This window comes from Parasteatoda tepidariorum, chromosome 6 (genome assembly GCF_982258835.1).
Source record: "Parasteatoda tepidariorum strain Cologne lab strain chromosome 6, Ptep-v5.0, whole genome shotgun sequence".
Taxonomy (NCBI): Eukaryota; Metazoa; Arthropoda; class Arachnida; order Araneae; family Theridiidae; genus Parasteatoda; species Parasteatoda tepidariorum.
The window spans coordinates 4,007,896-4,030,601 of NC_141760.1; the positions used below are offsets into that span (position 1 = coordinate 4,007,896).

At 37.0% G+C, this 22,706-nt stretch overlaps 9 non-coding genes across 9 annotated transcripts; all 9 read left to right on the forward strand.

Moving 5' to 3' along the window:
• The first annotated feature begins 14,201 nt into the window (after positions 1-14,201).
• On the forward strand, positions 14,202-14,320 carry LOC147807460 (5S ribosomal RNA). Its single transcript, XR_015434992.1, has one exon. It is a non-coding gene; the product is annotated as a 5S ribosomal RNA (ribosomal RNA).
• An 859-nt stretch (positions 14,321-15,179) lies between these two features.
• LOC147807461 (5S ribosomal RNA) lies at positions 15,180-15,298 on the forward strand. The gene has a single exon (XR_015435003.1). It is a non-coding gene; the product is annotated as a 5S ribosomal RNA (ribosomal RNA).
• An 854-nt stretch (positions 15,299-16,152) lies between these two features.
• Positions 16,153-16,271, forward strand: LOC147807462 (5S ribosomal RNA). Its single transcript, XR_015435014.1, has one exon. It is a non-coding gene; the product is annotated as a 5S ribosomal RNA (ribosomal RNA).
• An 854-nt stretch (positions 16,272-17,125) lies between these two features.
• Positions 17,126-17,244, forward strand: LOC147807463 (5S ribosomal RNA). The gene has a single exon (XR_015434970.1). It is a non-coding gene; the product is annotated as a 5S ribosomal RNA (ribosomal RNA).
• Positions 17,245-18,098: 854 nt separating this feature from the next.
• LOC147807464 (5S ribosomal RNA) lies at positions 18,099-18,217 on the forward strand. The gene has a single exon (XR_015434973.1). It is a non-coding gene; the product is annotated as a 5S ribosomal RNA (ribosomal RNA).
• An 854-nt stretch (positions 18,218-19,071) lies between these two features.
• On the forward strand, positions 19,072-19,190 carry LOC147807465 (5S ribosomal RNA). The gene has a single exon (XR_015434974.1). It is a non-coding gene; the product is annotated as a 5S ribosomal RNA (ribosomal RNA).
• An 854-nt stretch (positions 19,191-20,044) lies between these two features.
• On the forward strand, positions 20,045-20,163 carry LOC147807466 (5S ribosomal RNA). Its single transcript, XR_015434975.1, has one exon. It is a non-coding gene; the product is annotated as a 5S ribosomal RNA (ribosomal RNA).
• An 854-nt stretch (positions 20,164-21,017) lies between these two features.
• LOC147807467 (5S ribosomal RNA) lies at positions 21,018-21,136 on the forward strand. The gene has a single exon (XR_015434976.1). It is a non-coding gene; the product is annotated as a 5S ribosomal RNA (ribosomal RNA).
• An 854-nt stretch (positions 21,137-21,990) lies between these two features.
• On the forward strand, positions 21,991-22,109 carry LOC147807468 (5S ribosomal RNA). The gene has a single exon (XR_015434977.1). It is a non-coding gene; the product is annotated as a 5S ribosomal RNA (ribosomal RNA).
• The last annotated feature ends 597 nt before the right edge of the window (positions 22,110-22,706 follow it).

Consider the following 22,706-nt stretch of genomic DNA (forward strand, 5'->3'; position numbering starts at 1 on the left):
AAAAGTTTTAAATGTATCAATTTGATATTTAAAAAAGAGTTTTATTATGAAAACCCAAGTATTATATAGTATTGGATTAACTTTGAAAGATTTTAAGTGCAGTATTAACTCACAGAAGATTTTAGAACTTTCTTCAGAGAATATAGAACTTATTTCATTTAGGAGCAATTTAGATTTTAAGGAAAGTTCAACTATATGCCTCTTACATAAGGAGTACCTCTTGTATCAGTTTGAAATATATTGGGTGACCCGGGGTAATTCACAATCACTCTGTTTCTGGGGTAAATAATGATCACCTAAGTTTTATTTTTAAGAAATTATTTCTTTTTTTAAATTTGAGACATGGACAAGAATGTTTGAACATTTTACTAAAGTATAACTACGTTTACTTAATTATAGCTCTTTGTTTAATCTAACAAAATAAGTATCTTTTAAACTGCTTTCTGTATTTTCCATTTCAAAGATGGGTTTCAAAATGTGCACATGTCTGCAAAGATCCCCTCCTTCTCTTAATAATAAATATTTTGAGTTACTTTCTTTTTCTTTGATATAAAAATAGTGTAAGCTTTTGTTTAATTGTTTCACATCTACTGTAAACATTATAATTAATTATAGGAAACTATATCAAATGTTGCCCCCCATGGGGTAATTATTGATCACTGGGGTAATTCCTAATCATTGTCATTTCTTTTTATAAATAGTATTAAAAATAGCTTATTGTCTTTTCTTAAATGGCAGTTCATATTTGTTAAGTGGAACAACCATTAAAATATATTTTAACTGTAATCACAAAATTTGTTTTTAACTGTATACAAGACAAATGTGTTCTGATTTGCACCATTTCTGGTTTGCCTTACCTTGCTTCTATCTTAATTTTATATGTGTGCATTGTTAGAATAATTTTTAAGTTTATAAATTTGCCTAATATAAATATGGTGAGAAATTATAAGACTAAAAAAGATACTAAGCCTCTAGAAAGCAAAATTAGTGAATTTCTTCTAATGATTGAAAATGAAATTTCAGTGTGAGAGCTGCTGTCAGAGCTGTTAACATACCTTACTTAACTTTACACTCTCACTTAATGAAGTTAAAAAATCCAGCAAAAGTAACTTATGTGGGAACTCTTTCTTACATTCCAACAGAACATGAGAATGAGTTGGCTGCTTGCCTAAAATGTATGGCACGATGCAAAGATTTTTGGAAAATTTAAAGTGTTAATCTTTATTCTTGCTTTTAAATAAATCGTTTTATTAGTTGCTTAAACATATCTTTGGTTTATTTGTTTGATCTTGATGTCTTATTTGTTAATTACCATTGTATAATTATTTCTAAACAACCCCTTTACTATAAAAACTGGTGATCAGTAATTACCCCAGAAATGATCAAGAGAAGGGGTAATTCCTGATCACTAAAAATTTAAAATCTTTTAAATTCTAATTAGATTTTCAAACAAAAGAAGGTAGCATAGGACTCATCTCATATAGTCTCAAACTTCCAGTAAATATTGAAATTCTATCTTGAATAGTATCTGCACAAAATAGATGTTTGCATTTTTTGATCAAGAATTATCCCCCTACATATAAAAGAAAAAATTGTGACTTATTTAATTCTCCTTCCAATAAGACCAAGAAAGTCTCCCTTCATGTCATAAGTGTAGATCAGGCTAAAACATACAGAGCTAAATTGCAAATTTCAGCAATTCCTGGAAAGAAATTGTGTTTGTCTTGTTCAGTCTCAAATTTTTTCCTTTCTTCTTTTCTTTTTTGAGGGAGGGGGGAAGGCTCAAAGAAAGAAGAAAAAAATAATTTAAAAAGTTATTAATTTTACATATTTTTCTACCATACACATTTTTTATATCATTTTATTATATCCTAGTTACATAAGGACTATAAATCATCAAACTACCAGTACTTTTAACGCATAATGATTCATAAGAAAAATATTTTTTTTTAAAAAGTGAGTGAACCGCCCATCAAAATTTTTATATCAGATGTTAGTTTGCACTTTCAACTATCTTTGAATAAAATATTTTTGAAATTGAAGGGGGCGAGTTGCCAGAAATAATCTCTTGAAGTTACTCAACTCCGTTGATCAAAAAACTGCAAAACAGACCCATTTACTAAATAAGTAAAATACTTATTTGCAAAAAAAATGTTTATATGACAGATTACTTTATTCTGAACAAAATAAAAAAAAATTATTGCTCTATGACAAATATAAGGTGAGTTACAATCATTAATAGCCTTTGATGTATGAATCAAAATGGCGGCAAATGTGCCATTTTGGCAAAAATATAAATTCTTATAACTTTTAAACCCATCAACCGATTTAAATATAATTGATATTTTTGAAATCAGCACAAAAAACTCTATAAGTGTACAAATGTTCATTAAAATCTGAGACGGTGGGTGCCATGGCTGGATGAACTGACATGGTATGACCCTTACTTTAAATATTGAATGATTGAGTAAGGAGTATTCAATATTTAAATTTATTGAAATATAATATCCTCTTTATTATCATTGTAAATCATGTTATTCTTCTTCTTGCTTGAGCTTGTCAGATATGTGGTACCTCTGCATTTGTTGCATTTTGTACCATGCTCCAAGTCCAATTTTTTCTAGATCCATTGTCTTGGGTCGCCTACTTTGTTTATATAGTCCGACAGTCCCTTAATGGAGTTAAGGTGAAGCTCTTTAGGAGGATATGGATTGCCTAAGGTAAGTGAGGTGCGTAAGGGCGAGGGCATCACACTCGTACAGGATGTGATGTGCTGATTCTACCGCTTCACGGCATTTCCGACATATTGGTTCTTGTTCGAAAAGTCCCATTCTATGTAGATGTTTCCTAAAATGATAGTGACCAGTGATGAAGCCTACAATTGTTTGAATCTTCAATCTTGGGAACCTAAGGATTTCAGAAGCAATTTTTGCAGATGGACTGATGATCATGCTTTTAGCATGTTTTTGTCCAGGAGAATTGCACCAAACTTTCTTCATCTCCTGTTTTTCCCATTTTAGGACGGCCTTCTTTGTAGTCTTCATATTAATTCCGCAGAAGGGTTTCGTTCCTGTTGGATTGAAAGAGGATCCCTGTTTTGCGAGTTCATCAGCTCTTTTATTATCATCAATTCCTATATGTCCTGGTACCCAAATAAGAATTACTTTATTCCTTTTTGCCAGTTCTTTTAGGGGATTTTTACATTCCAAAACAATTTTTGATTAAACTTGAAATGAGTAGAGAAGCGACTTCAAGGCTGCTTGACTGTCGCTGAAAATAAGAATCCGCTTACCATGGTAGCCTTTCTTAATATTTATCTGCAGACAGTTGACGATAGCAAGTACCTCCGCGTGAAAGATAGAAGCATGTTCCCCAAGCTTTTCAAAAAGATCGAATCTTGGTGACACGCCACAGACCCCCAGTCCTGAGAGGTTACCTTTCTTTGATGCATCGGTGAACCGGATTAGATCATCATTTTTTGTATAAATCGTGTTGTTATTCCATTCTTCTCTGGTAGGAAAAACTACCCCAAATGGTCTTTCAAACACGTACTTTTTCTCTATGCAGTCAGAAGGCATAAGGAGAGTTGGATGGTGGATATTCTTAGTGATACTGGCATGACCTAGAGCCCCTGAATTAGACAGGCCGACTCATCATCTATTTTTGAAGCAAAGAGCTAACATAAGCACAATACTAACATAACGTTAACTTGCGAACTTGTTTGCTCCAATATTGCTTGATAGGTCAGCTCTGATAGTATAGGAGCCTTAGCCTGTGAAGGAGTCGGATTCAGAATTGCCTCTAGTGCTCTGTTAGGGGCTGTGGACATTGCGCCTGTGATACACAAGCAAGCCAGTCTTTGCAGACTCCCCAGTTTGCCCTTCACAGTTTTCTGTTGTACTTTACACCACCATATCACTGAAGCATAAGTGAAAGCGGGCCTGACAATTGCTGTGTGCATCCAAAACATCATTTTTGGTTGTAGACCCCAGTTTTTACCAAGCATGCGTCTGCACATCATTATGAATTTTTTTGCTTGATTGATTTTGTAGTCAACATGTTTATTCCAGGTGAGTTCTTGGTCAAGGATTAAGCCTAAAAATTTCACCTCGGAGGCAATATCGATTTCAACGTCAAAAAGTTTTGGGATAAAAAAGCCTTCCTTGTTCATTTTACGAGTGAATGGTACTAGATTGGTCTTCTGTGGATTTATGTCGAGATTCCTCTTCCTGCACCATTTGCTTACACAACTTAGAGCGTTTTGCATTAGTTGGCAAGTTATGTAAAAATCTTTACCAAGGATGAGTATGACAATGTCATCCGCATATCCCTGGGTATAGTAGCCTATATTATTTGGATGTTTTATTAGGCTGAAATGCTGTCCTTCATTGCTATCCATATCAATGGCTCCTGGAAAGTGAGTTGAAAGAAACCCCCCCAAGTCCTATTATGCTGCCTCATCGTGGCGGGGGTGGTGGCCCTGGGTGGAATGGGTGAAGTACGTCCGGAGTTTTATACTCCTGGCAGGGTCACATAGTAGTGGCCTTCTGACATACAATGAAATCTATGCAAAAGTAAAGACGAAAATAATAGGACTTGGAGGTTTCCACCTAGTCGTGAATGGTATCAACAAAATAGTCCTGGGGCTGCCCTGGAGCTAAAAGGTGATAGGAAACTACAGACAGCTATCACAAGACTAATCACTGGTTATACCCGCGGACTAACATTTGTTCAGGGTCAAAAGACGTTCCCTGTATGCCTAAAATGTAATGCTCACCAGGCTTCACCTGATCATTTGCTGTCCTGTATGGGACTGGAGAAAAATTTTATTTTGGAGGATCCGCAGTTGGTGTTTGATTTTCTGTCGGTGAACGGTCTCCTGGACTTGGTCTAGCCTTGTTCTGGGCCAAGAGGAATAAGTACCGCCACAAGTGAGTTTTGGCCATAACTTCCATTATCTCTTTTCCAGTGGTAGCAAAGTAGCCATCCTCATCCTTAAAGGTGCCAACCATTATGGGTTCATCCCTTCTAAGAATTCTTTGGAGTCTAGCTCCTTCAGAGATAGAATTTACCTCTTCACAGAACTTTCTCCAGGATTCTCGTTAGCTTTTTCTAACATTTTTGTTATAGTTGGTGAGGGCTCTTTTATACTTGTCCCACTCACCATGTTTCTTTGCTTTATTGAAAAGTTTTCGGACGTTTGCCCTTTCAGTTTCCAAAGAGTTATTCCACCAAGGACATTGGGACTTTGCTCTTCTGGTACGTATTGGGCAATTTTCATTGTATGAACCTAGAATTTTGTTCTGCAGAGTTTCTGCTGTAATTTCTAGATCATAATTATCTCTAATATGTTTTTCACCCAGTTCAGTCAGCCCCATGATATCGTCTTGGAATTTCTTCCAATTTGTTCTCATGGGGTCTCTGAAGCAGCGGTCAAGATTTATATTGGTGTTTATTTCAAAATGGATGTTTTGATGGTCGGAACCTGATGTTCCCCCATCTACTTTCCATTTCGTGATATTTCTACTCATAGCCGGTGTTGCTATACTAATGTCAATTACTTTAGAATGATTAGATAAAAGTAGGATCATTGCCTTTATTCAAAATATCTAAATTGCAATTAAGAATGAATTCTAAAAGACACTCACCTCTTTTATTTGTGTCTGTGCTGCCCTAGACAGTATGGTGAGCATTGCAGTCTAGCCCTAAGACTGCCTGCAAGCTGTTTTCCGCTCAAAACTGCAAGAGAATGTGCAGTGTTTGATCAGGTGGAGCCTTCTCTTCATAGGGTAGGTAGACTGAGCCAAAAACAATTTCTCGGTCTCTTCCATCTATGTTGAGTCTGACATTCACTGCTGTTAAATCCCCATGAATAAAATCTGTTAGAGGTCGAACCTCAATATATTTATCTATTAGGATACATGTTCTAGCTTCACTATTAAGATCATAAATGAGCTTACCTTTTGTTCCTTTGAGGATCAGGGCCAGGTGAGAATCCTCCTCATCAAGAAATTTCTTGGTGAGGTTCGTGGTGCCACTTCTACTGCGGTGGATGTTGGCTTGAAGAACCTTCACCCTTATCAGTTTTGGAAGGTTTGTCTAGGACTTTGGCTTGAACTTGGTGAAGTCCGATATAAAATTTATATCCCCTTTTGCCAAGAGTAGTCGCATCCAGTTCAGGCACGCTAAGGACGATGGTCTGTCCTGATGGTTCATTCTTCCGATGAAGTATGTTCCATTCGGTTGGAGTAAGCCCACCATTTTGTGCCTTAGTCTTTCTCAGGACTTCTTACGACAGACTTTCGACAGTTTAGCATTAATCTTAGTGGTTCTGACAAGTCTCCTTGCCTCTCCCACCAAGAGAGTTTGCTCCTGCAAGGGGTTTAATTCAACTGCAGTCTGTTCCAGCCACTTAGAGCTCCCCAGATCTGCACAGTTGATAATAAGTGCCCCATTTTCTAGTCTGCAAGAAAGAGGAGTGGGGACGAAACCCTCTTCATTTCTTGAAGTTTTTCTAGTTATCAGGAACCTAAGGTCTAAGGCTTGTTCTTCCGATAAACGCTCAAGAGGATGTCCCTCAAGAATCACAGCAATTTTAACTGCCGTTAGAGCCTCCTCAAAGGTTATACCTTCAGGTCCTTTTTTCCTGGTAGCTGTTGGGGCCACATTTTGTTCCATCCTTTGACTTTGTCTTTTCTCGCCTCTCTGTTTTGGTTTGGGTTTTTCGACCCAGGTACCTTCAGCAATCTTCTTTTCTCGGGTAAGTTTCTTTTTCTGTGCACCTGACAATCTTTTTTTAAGTTTGATCCCACCCATGGAGGCAGTCATGCTATTAATTGTTTCCTGCCCCACTTGAGATGTTGACTGGGTAGAGGTCATTTCTACCTCTTTTGAGGAAGGGTTCATTTCTTCTCCTTCAGTTGGTTTTTCCTTAGTTTCCTTTTCTGTTGCAGAAAGGTCTACTTTGAGATTTTCGCCTGCAGAAGCAGTAATTTGAGTTGTATTTTTTATCATTTTTAGCCATAAAGTACCTCAAATAAAAAGCTCAGGTTAAGAAAGTCAGCTTAGTATTGTCTGAGATGATGGGTAAGGCTATTACTCTAGAGCAGTGTTTCCCTAACTTGGGCCCACGCCCCACTGGGGGGCAATTTGATTGTTAAGGTGGGCAATTCGAAAATGGACTCGACAAGAGCTTTACCCATTTGCTCCGGGTCATTTAAATACAATGCTAGATTTCGGTGCCAACATTGAAAGAAAAAAAGCAAATTCTTAAATAATTGCGGTCAATGAGTATTATAAATTCGTTTGATGAGACCAAAATATCAACTGGGTTTTTGGCGTCGTCAAGTTAACTAACCTCCCTGCGGCATATGGCAGGCGTAGACCCTTGACGCTTTAAAATTTCTCTAAACAATGCAGTCGTTAGCATCTGAATGGCCCGTCGCAACTTCTGTAGTGTTTCGCAACATTCAGTGATAGAAATCAATACCATACCATAGTATGTCTTTTATGCCTGCAATGCAACAGTAAAGTCCTTATTTACTGCTCACACTTCAACCCATAATTGTATTCTTGAGGCTAGTTATGAAACTTCTTTATTCATCCCTTTGGAAGAAATCATACTATAAGAGAGAATTAAATAAAACCGTCAATATCAGCATTTCTTAAAACGGTTCTTGAAAAAGATGTAAAAGCTATGCCACTCAATAACAATACTGTTAGCTGAAGAATAGACGAAATTAGTGTAGATATTGAAAAACAACTTGTTGACAAGCTAAAAACAAGAAAAGTCTCAGTGCAAATGGATGAATCAACTTTGATAGACAGTGTGGCAGTATTGATAACTTACGTAAGATATATTGATAAAGGGCATTTTGCTGAAGAAATGTTGTTCTCTAAAAGATTAGAAAGCACCACTACCTCCAAAGATATTATATAATAAGTTGGAAAAAAATTACTTAGATGTCAATAATATACTAATGAAAAATATAACATCCTGTGCTGCAGATGGTGCTCCTAATGTGATGGGCAAGAAAAATTGCTACTTAAAATTGATGAAAGATGAGAATCCAGAAATGTTTCTTGTGCATTGTGTTATTACATAGGGAATAAAGTTGTGTATCGGGAAAACTTGGTAGCTAAAAACATCTCGCCTGTTCTAAATGAAGTACTTACATTTAGTAATAAAGTGTATCGATGCTATTAAAGCTAATGCCAAATGTGAGCTCCTCTTCAAGCTGTTTTGTGAAGAACAAAATGCAGACCATGTGAGACTTTTATTTCACTCTAAGGTAAGATGGCTCTCTAAAGGGAACTGCTTGAAAAGATTCATGGAACTGTTTGATACTCTTAGTGATTTTTTAAGCGACAAACCTGATATGAAGTATCTGTTAACAGTCGAAGGTAAAGCATTTGTGAGTTATTTAGCCGATATCTCTGAAAAACTAAATATATTAAATAAGCAGCTTCAAGGAACAAATGAAACTCTTGTTGATACAAAAACGAAGATATTTGGTTTCATTACCCTTATTGAGTTCAGTCTGAAAACAAAAACTTGGATCAGTTTAATTGTCCTCAAAAATTAAGAGTAAATGATGCCGCTTTACTTGTTATTGTCGATCATCTGAAAATTCCATCGGCTGATTTAAAAGAAAGATTTTCTGATTTAAAACAAATAGATTTTTCAACACTGATGATGCAGCCAATGTTAGTGCATTTGTCTGTTATATGAAATATGCAGTATCAAGAAGAACTCTCAGAAATGCAAAATGATAAGTCAGTTAAAACTTTATTTTATATAAAAGGAGTGATGGCATGGCTTTGTGAGGAAACAGAAATCAAATACCCAAATTCAACCAAATATGCAAGAAAACTATTGTTACCGTTTCCATCTTCATATTTAGATGAATGTGGACTTAGTGCTGTAAATGATTTACTGGTAAAAAAAAAAAGGAAATCGCCTGGATATAACACAGTGGGGAGACTTGAGGCCGAAGCCAACCAAATTTGAAACTAACATAAAATCTCTGTGCAGCAAGCATCAAGCGCAAGGATCTCTCTAAATTAAAATATTAGATTATTATAGAAAAATCTTTATGAAAATTATTCCGAATTTGAATTTTAGTTTTTCATTATAAGTCGAAATTTTACTTACTGTGTTTCTTCAACAATTTCCTAGAGATTTCTCACTGAAGCCTATCATTTAAGTTTCTTACGTGAACAATTCAATTTTTCAATATTAAAAATTATGTGTATGTCACATAGGGGGGCATAAGAATTTTAGAAAGGCTTGAGTGGGGCGTGGCACAAAAAAGGTTGGGAAACACTGCTCTAGAGGTTCGCCAGTCGCACTAGAGGCTCCGTTAAGACACTATAATCGCAGTACCATTCACCCAAGGCACGGGTCGCATAACACCTGGATAATGGGAGTTGGTTCACTAACTCCTATTTGTTATTCAGAGGCTATCCTGTCAGTGCTACAGGACATTCGGCTATCCACCACCTGCCCTCGCGCCTGGTAGCCATTCAAGCCCCAGGTAAATCATGTTACTTGTTTGTTTAGTTTTTATAAAGTAGACTAGAGTTTTTTTTTATTTATTTGTCTGCACCTTTGAAGGCAATGTCGACAATTCATAGGTATTATTACAAACGACATTTCATATAAATTTTGAATATTTTCTAAGAAAATTTTAATTTGTTTTGTGTTATAGTGTTTACCGCGCTATTCATGCTGTTATCGTGAATTCTTTCTACACGTTTATGTAAATTAAACCATTGTGCAACGAATAACTCTTTTTATAATTACCTCGCGTAAATTGGTCATTTCATATTTTGACGTGAATATGTTTTTAAATATAATAAAAAAACTGCGCTTTTTAGAAATTCTATATATTTCTGCTGTAGACCATAAAATGTTTTACTGTGTAAAAAGAATTCCGGATCAAATTCTGGTAAATAGTACCTACACTCTGGGTTCTAGTACTTTGTTTCCGTTGAATCCATTTTTACCGTAAAATTTGACGGAACAGAAAAATCTAATATACCGTAATTTTTTACAGTAATATTTACAGTGAAATTAGTGTAATTATATAAATATTACTATAAAAATTGAGGTGAAAATGTCACAGAAAAAATTTATTTTACGTATGCTGCAAACAGAGTGCCAGTACTTTTAACAGTAATACTTCACTGTGTATGCATTCAATTTAAATATAATTTGTGTAACAATTTGAGTCCTTGGTAACGATAGAAAAAATCCAATTCTGGAGATATTCAATACTCAGATTTATTCGAGTAAAAAGATTTTATTCATATATATCTAATGTATATTTAGGTTCTTAAAATTATCCTGTTTAAAAAGCACGAAAGCATTGCTTACCATCCAATACTTTCAGCTCTCAGCCAGTGCAGTAAATGGAAAATCATCTAATCTCTCCAAAAGCCTTCTGTAAATTTGCTTTTGCCTTCTTGCTGCAGAAACAATTTAAAACTTGTTTTTGCTTTATCCATCCTCCTTCTTTTTTTTCAACATTTACTCATTTCTAATTTAGAGTTTTTAAATGTGTATTTCAAGTTTCAATATATTTGAACATAATTTTGTTTATTAGAATTTATTTCTATGGAGAAATTGTTTAAAATTATAAAAGGTAGCTTAATTTATTATGAAATGCTAAAATTTTTAAAACAGTATCGAATGAAACGAAACACTATTTTTTTTCTTTCTTAAAAATTAAAAGCAAAGTGATAGTGCTCTTATGATCTCTCAACGTTAACCTTTTTTAAAAATATCCCAATTGTAAAAATGCATTCTGATAATAATAAAAGTTAAGAAACTAAATTTAATAGCTACTCCAGCTAATTTATGCTGACACTGTCGTTAATATGCTATTTTTATTTTAAAACAGCTTAAACAAATTGAAAATAATTTATTTTTAAGCTCTATTTAGCACCAAGATTTTAATTAATAACTTCATACGAATTACGTATTAATTATTCAAATCTTACTATGCTTTCTGAACTGAAGTACTTCACCCTTAGGGATTTGTGTACTTATGTTTCTAGGTTTAATATAATTATCGTTATCATAGTTATCGACAATGTCAACCTTCATCTATGTAAAGGTACCCCAACTAAGAATCGAGTTAAACTCAGCGGCGCGACAGCCCATAGAGGGCCAAGGCCTACTGTGCCCATCTCAGTTTTCTTGACCTTGGGCTCTGGGGTGCAGGAGCAGATGTTCCGGTCAGGTGGTCAGCCGAACGTGGAACCCCCAGTCTTTAGTTCCCAAGCATGCTTGGTACTCATATATCGACCCACTGAAGGGATGAAAGGTTGAGTCAACCTTGCCCGGCCCGAGGATCGAACCAGGGACCTGTGGCACGACAGCGCGAAGCGCTGCCGCTCAGTCACCGGGCGTCAAGAATCGAGTTAACATATCTTATATACTAGTGAATTTTAATTGTATTTTCGTAATGGTAGACACACTATAGTAGTCAGGAAATTTTTCTTTAAATGTGTTTTTGTACATGATTAAAAAGCATTATTGATGATGGAGTTTTCGAGTGGCGGGTTATTTTTTGCTCCCATACATATTTCCTTTAAATTAAATATTTATTAATAGCTTAATTATATATATATATATATATATATATATATATATATATATATATATATATATATATATATATATATATATATATATATATATATATATATATATATATATATATATATATATATATATCACTATTGCTACCACTTTAAGAAAATTCGAGACCGTGGTAACTCGGTTCAAATGTACATGTACTTCATTCTCTGCTGATTTTTTATATAGCATTAAAATAAAAATACGAAAACCTATTTTTTAAAAAAAGAATTCAACCTTCGGCACCATTTCATTCCATACTTTTCCGCAAGTCTCGAGTACGGTAGCCCGTGGTATCCGTATCTTCAGCTTTTCTCCATTACGATCTGTCATTTTTTATAGTTAAATATTTTTTTATTTTTTATAACCGTCGTTGAACAGCCGACCCAATTTTTGGATCTACGACTATTAATGTTCAACTACGTAGCCTTGTCATTTTGAACTCAATCCAGAAGACAAGGGAACTCCTGGAACTTTGCCTTCGTGGAAGACTTTTTGATCGAAATAACCCGCATATGCGTTAGAGGACCACGAGAGCCTCCCGCGGTTAGTCTGACGGCAAGGGGACTCTAACCCATGATCCGTCTACCAATGAGGATACTTCACGTCAGCAATGTGGTCGGTGCGAGCCGGATGCGGAATTCGTGTCTACCAGCCATCGCCGGAATCGAACTCCGGTTCACCACATTGGAAGGCGAAAGCTCTATCCCCTGAGCCATCGCGGCTCATAGTTAAATATCAATGTTAAAAAAAAAGGTCTGAGAATTGATGTCGAACGTAATATTCCCCATCCTCACCCTTGTTTTCAAGCCTACTTATCCTTATAGCCTATTCTTCACATTTCTGATTTTGAGTTTTGTAACGATATCGTGTTTAGAAAAAAACAGTTATTTAAAAAGAACTGATTTTATAAGGATCTGCTTCTTAAAACTGCGGTGCTTTCTGATTTAGAAGTGATTAGCTCTTTTGGTATTAAAGTCACGGAAATTTATTTAATTAAAACCTTCGGTGCAGAGGAATGCATTGAAACAGATATGTCTATCGAATCCGTATGATTACTTGATTGTCGTATGATTATTTGCATCACGAGGACGCTCATCACTTAAATCCGATTGATTCGTCTCCCTGATCGTAGTTTCAAGTGGTGAAAAATAGTTTCATTAAAAACTGGTGGATTAACGGGTCACACACCTAAACAGTTAAATTCTTGAGCAGATTCAATTGTTGCTGCCATATTGCCAGCCTCAGTCACTAGATTCGACTCTTGATACTATGTGATTAGGTCAGGATAGCTTAGCTACAACTTTTCAACTAACTGTTTAAAGGGTTTAAAAATGACCAGTTCAAAGGTTGGAGTCCTGTGTCCTGATAGTTGTAACATAATTAATACAACATTCGTAGAAAACTCCAAAGAGTTTAAGTGTTTTGAGTTAGTCGAATAACCATCCAAAAGCTGTATAACTTGTATTATACAGAAACATGTAGCCGACAAACTTGCATGTCATTAAATAGGTAATTAAAAGTATTATTTGATTTCATGAATTACATTCGTGTACAAATGATATGACTTTTTTTATAACTGGAGAAATTATTCTAGTAAATGAAACTGATACTAAATTATATTAAAAACTTATAATTAGACATTTGAATTAGCTTCTAAATCGTTCTGGTTCACTTTAAAAGTAACCAAGACGTACAATTTCAGCAACTACGTCACTTTTTAAGCAAAACGCTACTTAAGCAATAGTTAGAATGAACATAACAGAATGAGTTGTTTAACAATTATCTGATGCATGTAATAAATTACCACAAAATTAGATCTTTACGCAGGTTCAATTAGTTTCTTTTTCAGATTTCAGTATGAAAAATTCATTAAAAAAAGGCAAAAAGTGGTGTCAAATTAGACTTTTTCTTCGAAAAAGGAAGTAAAAAGTGGTGTGATTGTTCTAACTAATTGTTTAACCTAAAACAAGTTAAATTCTTCAATTCTGCCACCACTTTTGGTATAATTAAGTGTAGTATTGTTGAAGTAGCTAGCAACAATGCAATATAAAGGTCAATTTCGTTAGGAAGTCATTGTTAATGAGTGCAACAGTTTAAAAAGAAAAATACTTCATTGTTTAGATAACTTTTCAAAGGTATTGTTGCATTTTATAACGTATAAAAGTATTATTTAAGTGTATTGTAATGAATTTTATGCCTTCTTTTCGGTCTTGTTGGGGGGGGGGATTAGGAGGACGGCTTTTGATGCTTGGCAAACCCCCCCCCTTTCCAGGGCGATGTATAACAGGTGAGTACTTCTGATTTTAATTTAAAAAAGAAGGGAGGCGCTATAAAATTGGGCAGCAGACGGTGTCCAGTTGGCCGAATCGTTATTTAAAAGTAGGGGGGATATGTAGCATTCGCAAACGCGCTCTCTTGACGGTCGCTGGGGAGGGGGGACGCTTCGATCCGGCCCGTCGGGCCGGATCGAGGGCAAGCAAGAGGTGAGCTCCCTGTCTCGCGCGTTGGCGATTCCTAATTATGCTTAATTGCAAGAGAAAACGGAAGGTGAGTGGTCAACGGCCATACCATGATGAAAATACCGGTTCTCGTCCGATCCCCGAAGTGAAGCATCATCGGGCGTGGTCAGTACTTGGGAGGGTGACCACCCGGGAACACCACGTGTCGTTGGCTTATTTTTCCACGTGTCATCAATGAAAATTCGCCTTTTACTGTAGATTTAGTTTTATTTTCAATTTAGAGTGTTTCTTTTCACTATTTAAGTGTAATTTTCTAGTTCTTGATACTGTATGTTGTTTAAATGCTTCAATTAGTTTCTTTTTCAGATTTCAGTATGAAAAATTCATTAAAAAAAGGCAAAAAGTGGTGTCAAATTAGACTTTTTCTTTAAAAAAGGAAGTAAAAAGTGGTGTCATTGTTCTAACTAATTGTTTAACCTAAAACAAGTTAAATTCTTCAATTCTGCCACCACTTTTGGTATAATTAAGTGTAGTATTGTTGAAGTAGCTAGCAACAATGCAATATAAAGGTCAATTTCGTTAGGAAGTCATTGTTAATGAGTGCAACAGTTTAAAAAGAAAAATACTTCATTGTTTAGATAACTTTTCAAAGGTATTGTTGCATTTTATAACGTATAAAAGTATTATTTAAGTGTATTGTAATGTATTTGCGCTTTCTTTTCGGTCTTCTTGGGGGGGGGGGATTAGGAGGACTGCTTTTGATGTTTGGCACCCCCCCCCCTCTTTCCAGGGCGATGTATAACAGGTGAGTACTTCTGATTTTAACGTAAAAAAGAAGGGAGGCGCTATAAAATTGGGCAGCGGACGGTGTCCAGTTGGCCGAATTGTTAATTTAAAAGTAGGGGGGATATCTAGCATTCGCAAACGCGCTCTCTTGACGGTCGCTGGGGAGGGGGGACGCTTCGATCCGGCCCGTCGGGCCGGATCGAGTGCAAGCAAGAGGTGAGCTCCCTGTCTCGCGCGTTGGCGATTCCTAATTATGCTTAATTGCAAGAGAAAACGGAAGGTGAGTGGTCAACGGCCATACCATGATGAAAATACCGGTTCTCGTCCGATCCCCGAAGTGAAGCATCATCGGGCGTGGTCAGTACTTGGGAGGGTGACCACCCGGGAACACCACGTGTCGTTGGCTTATTTTTCCACGTGTCATCAATGAAAATCCGCCTTTTACTGTAGTTTTATTTTCAATTTAGAGTGTTTCATTTCACTATTTAAGTGTAATTATCTAGTTCTTGATACTGTATGTTGTTTTAATGCTTCAATTAGTTTCTTTTTCAGATTTTAGTATGAATAAATTCATGAAAAAAAGGTAAAAAGCGGTGTCAAATTAGACTTTTTCTTTAAAAAAGAAGTAAAAAGCGGTGTCATTGTTCTAACTAACTGTTTAACCTAAAATAAGTTAAATTCTTCAATTCTGCCACCACTTTTGGTATAAATAAATGTAGTATTTGTTTAACTAGCTAGCAACAATGCAATATAAAGGTCAATTTCGTTAGGAAGTCATTGTTAATGAGTGCAACAATTTTAAAAGAAAAATACTTCATTGTTTAGATAACTTTTCAAAGGTATTGTTGCATTTTATAACGTATAAAAGTATTATTTAAGTGTATTGTAATGTATTTGCGCTTTCTTTTCGGTCTTCTTGGGGGGGGGGGATTAGGAGGACTGCTTTTGATGTTTGGCACCCCCCCCCCTCTTTCCAGGGCGATGTATAACAGGTGAGTACTTCTGATTTTAACGTAAAAAAGAAGGGAGGCGCTATAAAATTGGGCAGCGGACGGTGTCCAGTTGGCCGAATTGTTAATTTAAAAGTAGGGGGGATATCTAGCATTCGCAAACGCGCTCTCTTGACGGTCGCTGGGGAGGGGGGACGCTTCGATCCGGCCCGTCGGGCCGGATCGAGTGCAAGCAAGAGGTGAGCTCCCTGTCTCGCGCGTTGGCGATTCCTAATTATGCTTAATTGCAAGAGAAAACGGAAGGTGAGTGGTCAACGGCCATACCATGATGAAAATACCGGTTCTCGTCCGATCCCCGAAGTGAAGCATCATCGGGCGTGGTCAGTACTTGGGAGGGTGACCACCCGGGAACACCACGTGTCGTTGGCTTATTTTTCCACGTGTCATCAATGAAAATCCGCCTTTTACTGTAGTTTTATTTTCAATTTAGAGTGTTTCATTTCACTATTTAAGTGTAATTATCTAGTTCTTGATACTGTATGTTGTTTTAATGCTTCAATTAGTTTCTTTTTCAGATTTTAGTATGAATAAATTCATGAAAAAAAGGTAAAAAGCGGTGTCAAATTAGACTTTTTCTTTAAAAAAGAAGTAAAAAGCGGTGTCATTGTTCTAACTAACTGTTTAACCTAAAATAAGTTAAATTCTTCAATTCTGCCACCACTTTTGGTATAAATAAATGTAGTATTTGTTTAACTAGCTAGCAACAATGCAATATAAAGGTCAATTTCGTTAGGAAGTCATTGTTAATGAGTGCAACAATTTTAAAAGAAAAATACTTCATTGTTTAGATAACTTTTCAAAGGTATTGTTGCATTTTATAACGTATAAAAGTATTATTTAAGTGTATTGTAATGTATTTGCGCTTTCTTTTCGGTCTTCTTGGGGGGGGGGGATTAGGAGGACTGCTTTTGATGTTTGGCACCCCCCCCCCTCTTTCCAGGGCGATGTATAACAGGTGAGTACTTCTGATTTTAACGTAAAAAAGAAGGGAGGCGCTATAAAATTGGGCAGCGGACGGTGTCCAGTTGGCCGAATTGTTAATTTAAAAGTAGGGGGGATATCTAGCATTCGCAAACGCGCTCTCTTGACGGTCGCTGGGGAGGGGGGACGCTTCGATCCGGCCCGTCGGGCCGGATCGAGTGCAAGCAAGAGGTGAGCTCCCTGTCTCGCGCGTTGGCGATTCCTAATTATGCTTAATTGCAAGAGAAAACGGAAGGTGAGTGGTCAACGGCCATACCATGATGAAAATACCGGTTCTCGTCCGATCCCCGAAGTGAAGCATCATCGGGCGTGGTCAGTACTTGGGAGGGTGACCACCCGGGAACACCACGTGTCGTTGGCTTATTTTTCCACGTGTCATCAATGAAAATCCGCCTTTTACTGTAGTTTTATTTTCAATTTAGAGTGTTTCATTTCACTATTTAAGTGTAATTATCTAGTTCTTGATACTGTATGTTGTTTTAATGCTTCAATTAGTTTCTTTTTCAGATTTTAGTATGAATAAATTCATGAAAAAAAGGTAAAAAGCGGTGTCAAATTAGACTTTTTCTTTAAAAAAGAAGTAAAAAGCGGTGTCATTGTTCTAACTAACTGTTTAACCTAAAATAAGTTAAATTCTTCAATTCTGCCACCACTTTTGGTATAAATAAATGTAGTATTTGTTTAACTAGCTAGCAACAATGCAATATAAAGGTCAATTTCGTTAGGAAGTCATTGTTAATGAGTGCAACAATTTTAAAAGAAAAATACTTCATTGTTTAGATAACTTTTCAAAGGTATTGTTGCATTTTATAACGTATAAAAGTATTATTTAAGTGTATTGTAATGTATTTGCGCTTTCTTTTCGGTCTTCTTGGGGGGGGGGGATTAGGAGGACTGCTTTTGATGTTTGGCACCCCCCCCCCTCTTTCCAGGGCGATGTATAACAGGTGAGTACTTCTGATTTTAACGTAAAAAAGAAGGGAGGCGCTATAAAATTGGGCAGCGGACGGTGTCCAGTTGGCCGAATTGTTAATTTAAAAGTAGGGGGGATATCTAGCATTCGCAAACGCGCTCTCTTGACGGTCGCTGGGGAGGGGGGACGCTTCGATCCGGCCCGTCGGGCCGGATCGAGTGCAAGCAAGAGGTGAGCTCCCTGTCTCGCGCGTTGGCGATTCCTAATTATGCTTAATTGCAAGAGAAAACGGAAGGTGAGTGGTCAACGGCCATACCATGATGAAAATACCGGTTCTCGTCCGATCCCCGAAGTGAAGCATCATCGGGCGTGGTCAGTACTTGGGAGGGTGACCACCCGGGAACACCACGTGTCGTTGGCTTATTTTTCCACGTGTCATCAATGAAAATCCGCCTTTTACTGTAGTTTTATTTTCAATTTAGAGTGTTTCATTTCACTATTTAAGTGTAATTATCTAGTTCTTGATACTGTATGTTGTTTTAATGCTTCAATTAGTTTCTTTTTCAGATTTTAGTATGAATAAATTCATGAAAAAAAGGTAAAAAGCGGTGTCAAATTAGACTTTTTCTTTAAAAAAGAAGTAAAAAGCGGTGTCATTGTTCTAACTAACTGTTTAACCTAAAATAAGTTAAATTCTTCAATTCTGCCACCACTTTTGGTATAAATAAATGTAGTATTTGTTTAACTAGCTAGCAACAATGCAATATAAAGGTCAATTTCGTTAGGAAGTCATTGTTAATGAGTGCAACAATTTTAAAAGAAAAATACTTCATTGTTTAGATAACTTTTCAAAGGTATTGTTGCATTTTATAACGTATAAAAGTATTATTTAAGTGTATTGTAATGTATTTGCGCTTTCTTTTCGGTCTTCTTGGGGGGGGGGGATTAGGAGGACTGCTTTTGATGTTTGGCACCCCCCCCCCTCTTTCCAGGGCGATGTATAACAGGTGAGTACTTCTGATTTTAACGTAAAAAAGAAGGGAGGCGCTATAAAATTGGGCAGCGGACGGTGTCCAGTTGGCCGAATTGTTAATTTAAAAGTAGGGGGGATATCTAGCATTCGCAAACGCGCTCTCTTGACGGTCGCTGGGGAGGGGGGACGCTTCGATCCGGCCCGTCGGGCCGGATCGAGTGCAAGCAAGAGGTGAGCTCCCTGTCTCGCGCGTTGGCGATTCCTAATTATGCTTAATTGCAAGAGAAAACGGAAGGTGAGTGGTCAACGGCCATACCATGATGAAAATACCGGTTCTCGTCCGATCCCCGAAGTGAAGCATCATCGGGCGTGGTCAGTACTTGGGAGGGTGACCACCCGGGAACACCACGTGTCGTTGGCTTATTTTTCCACGTGTCATCAATGAAAATCCGCCTTTTACTGTAGTTTTATTTTCAATTTAGAGTGTTTCATTTCACTATTTAAGTGTAATTATCTAGTTCTTGATACTGTATGTTGTTTTAATGCTTCAATTAGTTTCTTTTTCAGATTTTAGTATGAATAAATTCATGAAAAAAAGGTAAAAAGCGGTGTCAAATTAGACTTTTTCTTTAAAAAAGAAGTAAAAAGCGGTGTCATTGTTCTAACTAACTGTTTAACCTAAAATAAGTTAAATTCTTCAATTCTGCCACCACTTTTGGTATAAATAAATGTAGTATTTGTTTAACTAGCTAGCAACAATGCAATATAAAGGTCAATTTCGTTAGGAAGTCATTGTTAATGAGTGCAACAATTTTAAAAGAAAAATACTTCATTGTTTAGATAACTTTTCAAAGGTATTGTTGCATTTTATAACGTATAAAAGTATTATTTAAGTGTATTGTAATGTATTTGCGCTTTCTTTTCGGTCTTCTTGGGGGGGGGGGATTAGGAGGACTGCTTTTGATGTTTGGCACCCCCCCCCCTCTTTCCAGGGCGATGTATAACAGGTGAGTACTTCTGATTTTAACGTAAAAAAGAAGGGAGGCGCTATAAAATTGGGCAGCGGACGGTGTCCAGTTGGCCGAATTGTTAATTTAAAAGTAGGGGGGATATCTAGCATTCGCAAACGCGCTCTCTTGACGGTCGCTGGGGAGGGGGGACGCTTCGATCCGGCCCGTCGGGCCGGATCGAGTGCAAGCAAGAGGTGAGCTCCCTGTCTCGCGCGTTGGCGATTCCTAATTATGCTTAATTGCAAGAGAAAACGGAAGGTGAGTGGTCAACGGCCATACCATGATGAAAATACCGGTTCTCGTCCGATCCCCGAAGTGAAGCATCATCGGGCGTGGTCAGTACTTGGGAGGGTGACCACCCGGGAACACCACGTGTCGTTGGCTTATTTTTCCACGTGTCATCAATGAAAATCCGCCTTTTACTGTAGTTTTATTTTCAATTTAGAGTGTTTCATTTCACTATTTAAGTGTAATTATCTAGTTCTTGATACTGTATGTTGTTTTAATGCTTCAATTAGTTTCTTTTTCAGATTTTAGTATGAATAAATTCATGAAAAAAAGGTAAAAAGCGGTGTCAAATTAGACTTTTTCTTTAAAAAAGAAGTAAAAAGCGGTGTCATTGTTCTAACTAACTGTTTAACCTAAAATAAGTTAAATTCTTCAATTCTGCCACCACTTTTGGTATAAATAAATGTAGTATTTGTTTAACTAGCTAGCAACAATGCAATATAAAGGTCAATTTCGTTAGGAAGTCATTGTTAATGAGTGCAACAATTTTAAAAGAAAAATACTTCATTGTTTAGATAACTTTTCAAAGGTATTGTTGCATTTTATAACGTATAAAAGTATTATTTAAGTGTATTGTAATGTATTTGCGCTTTCTTTTCGGTCTTCTTGGGGGGGGGGGATTAGGAGGACTGCTTTTGATGTTTGGCACCCCCCCCCCTCTTTCCAGGGCGATGTATAACAGGTGAGTACTTCTGATTTTAACGTAAAAAAGAAGGGAGGCGCTATAAAATTGGGCAGCGGACGGTGTCCAGTTGGCCGAATTGTTAATTTAAAAGTAGGGGGGATATCTAGCATTCGCAAACGCGCTCTCTTGACGGTCGCTGGGGAGGGGGGACGCTTCGATCCGGCCCGTCGGGCCGGATCGAGTGCAAGCAAGAGGTGAGCTCCCTGTCTCGCGCGTTGGCGATTCCTAATTATGCTTAATTGCAAGAGAAAACGGAAGGTGAGTGGTCAACGGCCATACCATGATGAAAATACCGGTTCTCGTCCGATCCCCGAAGTGAAGCATCATCGGGCGTGGTCAGTACTTGGGAGGGTGACCACCCGGGAACACCACGTGTCGTTGGCTTATTTTTCCACGTGTCATCAATGAAAATCCGCCTTTTACTGTAGTTTTATTTTCAATTTAGAGTGTTTCATTTCACTATTTAAGTGTAATTATCTAGTTCTTGATACTGTATGTTGTTTTAATGCTTCAATTAGTTTCTTTTTCAGATTTTAGTATGAATAAATTCATGAAAAAAAGGTAAAAAGCGGTGTCAAATTAGACTTTTTCTTTAAAAAAGAAGTAAAAAGCGGTGTCATTGTTCTAACTAACTGTTTAACCTAAAATAAGTTAAATTCTTCAATTCTGCCACCACTTTTGGTATAAATAAATGTAGTATTTGTTTAACTAGCTAGCAACAATGCAATATAAAGGTCAATTTCGTTAGGAAGTCATTGTTAATGAGTGCAACAATTTTAAAAGAAAAATACTTCATTGTTTAGATAACTTTTCAAAGGTATTGTTGCATTTTATAACGTATAAAAGTATTATTTAAGTGTATTGTAATGTATTTGCGCTTTCTTTTCGGTCTTCTTGGGGGGGGGGGATTAGGAGGACTGCTTTTGATGTTTGGCACCCCCCCCCCTCTTTCCAGGGCGATGTATAACAGGTGAGTACTTCTGATTTTAACGTAAAAAAGAAGGGAGGCGCTATAAAATTGGGCAGCGGACGGTGTCCAGTTGGCCGAATTGTTAATTTAAAAGTAGGGGGGATATCTAGCATTCGCAAACGCGCTCTCTTGACGGTCGCTGGGGAGGGGGGACGCTTCGATCCGGCCCGTCGGGCCGGATCGAGTGCAAGCAAGAGGTGAGCTCCCTGTCTCGCGCGTTGGCGATTCCTAATTATGCTTAATTGCAAGAGAAAACGGAAGGTGAGTGGTCAACGGCCATACCATGATGAAAATACCGGTTCTCGTCCGATCCCCGAAGTGAAGCATCATCGGGCGTGGTCAGTACTTGGGAGGGTGACCACCCGGGAACACCACGTGTCGTTGGCTTATTTTTCCACGTGTCATCAATGAAAATCCGCCTTTTACTGTAGTTTTATTTTCAATTTAGAGTGTTTCATTTCACTATTTAAGTGTAATTATCTAGTTCTTGATACTGTATGTTGTTTTAATGCTTCAATTAGTTTCTTTTTCAGATTTTAGTATGAATAAATTCATGAAAAAAAGGTAAAAAGCGGTGTCAAATTAGACTTTTTCTTTAAAAAAGAAGTAAAAAGCGGTGTCATTGTTCTAACTAACTGTTTAACCTAAAATAAGTTAAATTCTTCAATTCTGCCACCACTTTTGGTATAAATAAATGTAGTATTTGTTTAACTAGCTAGCAACAATGCAATATAAAGGTCAATTTCGTTAGGAAGTCATTGTTAATGAGTGCAACAATTTTAAAAGAAAAATACTTCATTGTTTAGATAACTTTTCAAAGGTATTGTTGCATTTTATAACGTATAAAAGTATTATTTAAGTGTATTGTAATGTATTTGCGCTTTCTTTTCGGTCTTCTTGGGGGGGGGGGATTAGGAGGACTGCTTTTGATGTTTGGCACCCCCCCCCCTCTTTCCAGGGCGATGTATAACAGGTGAGTACTTC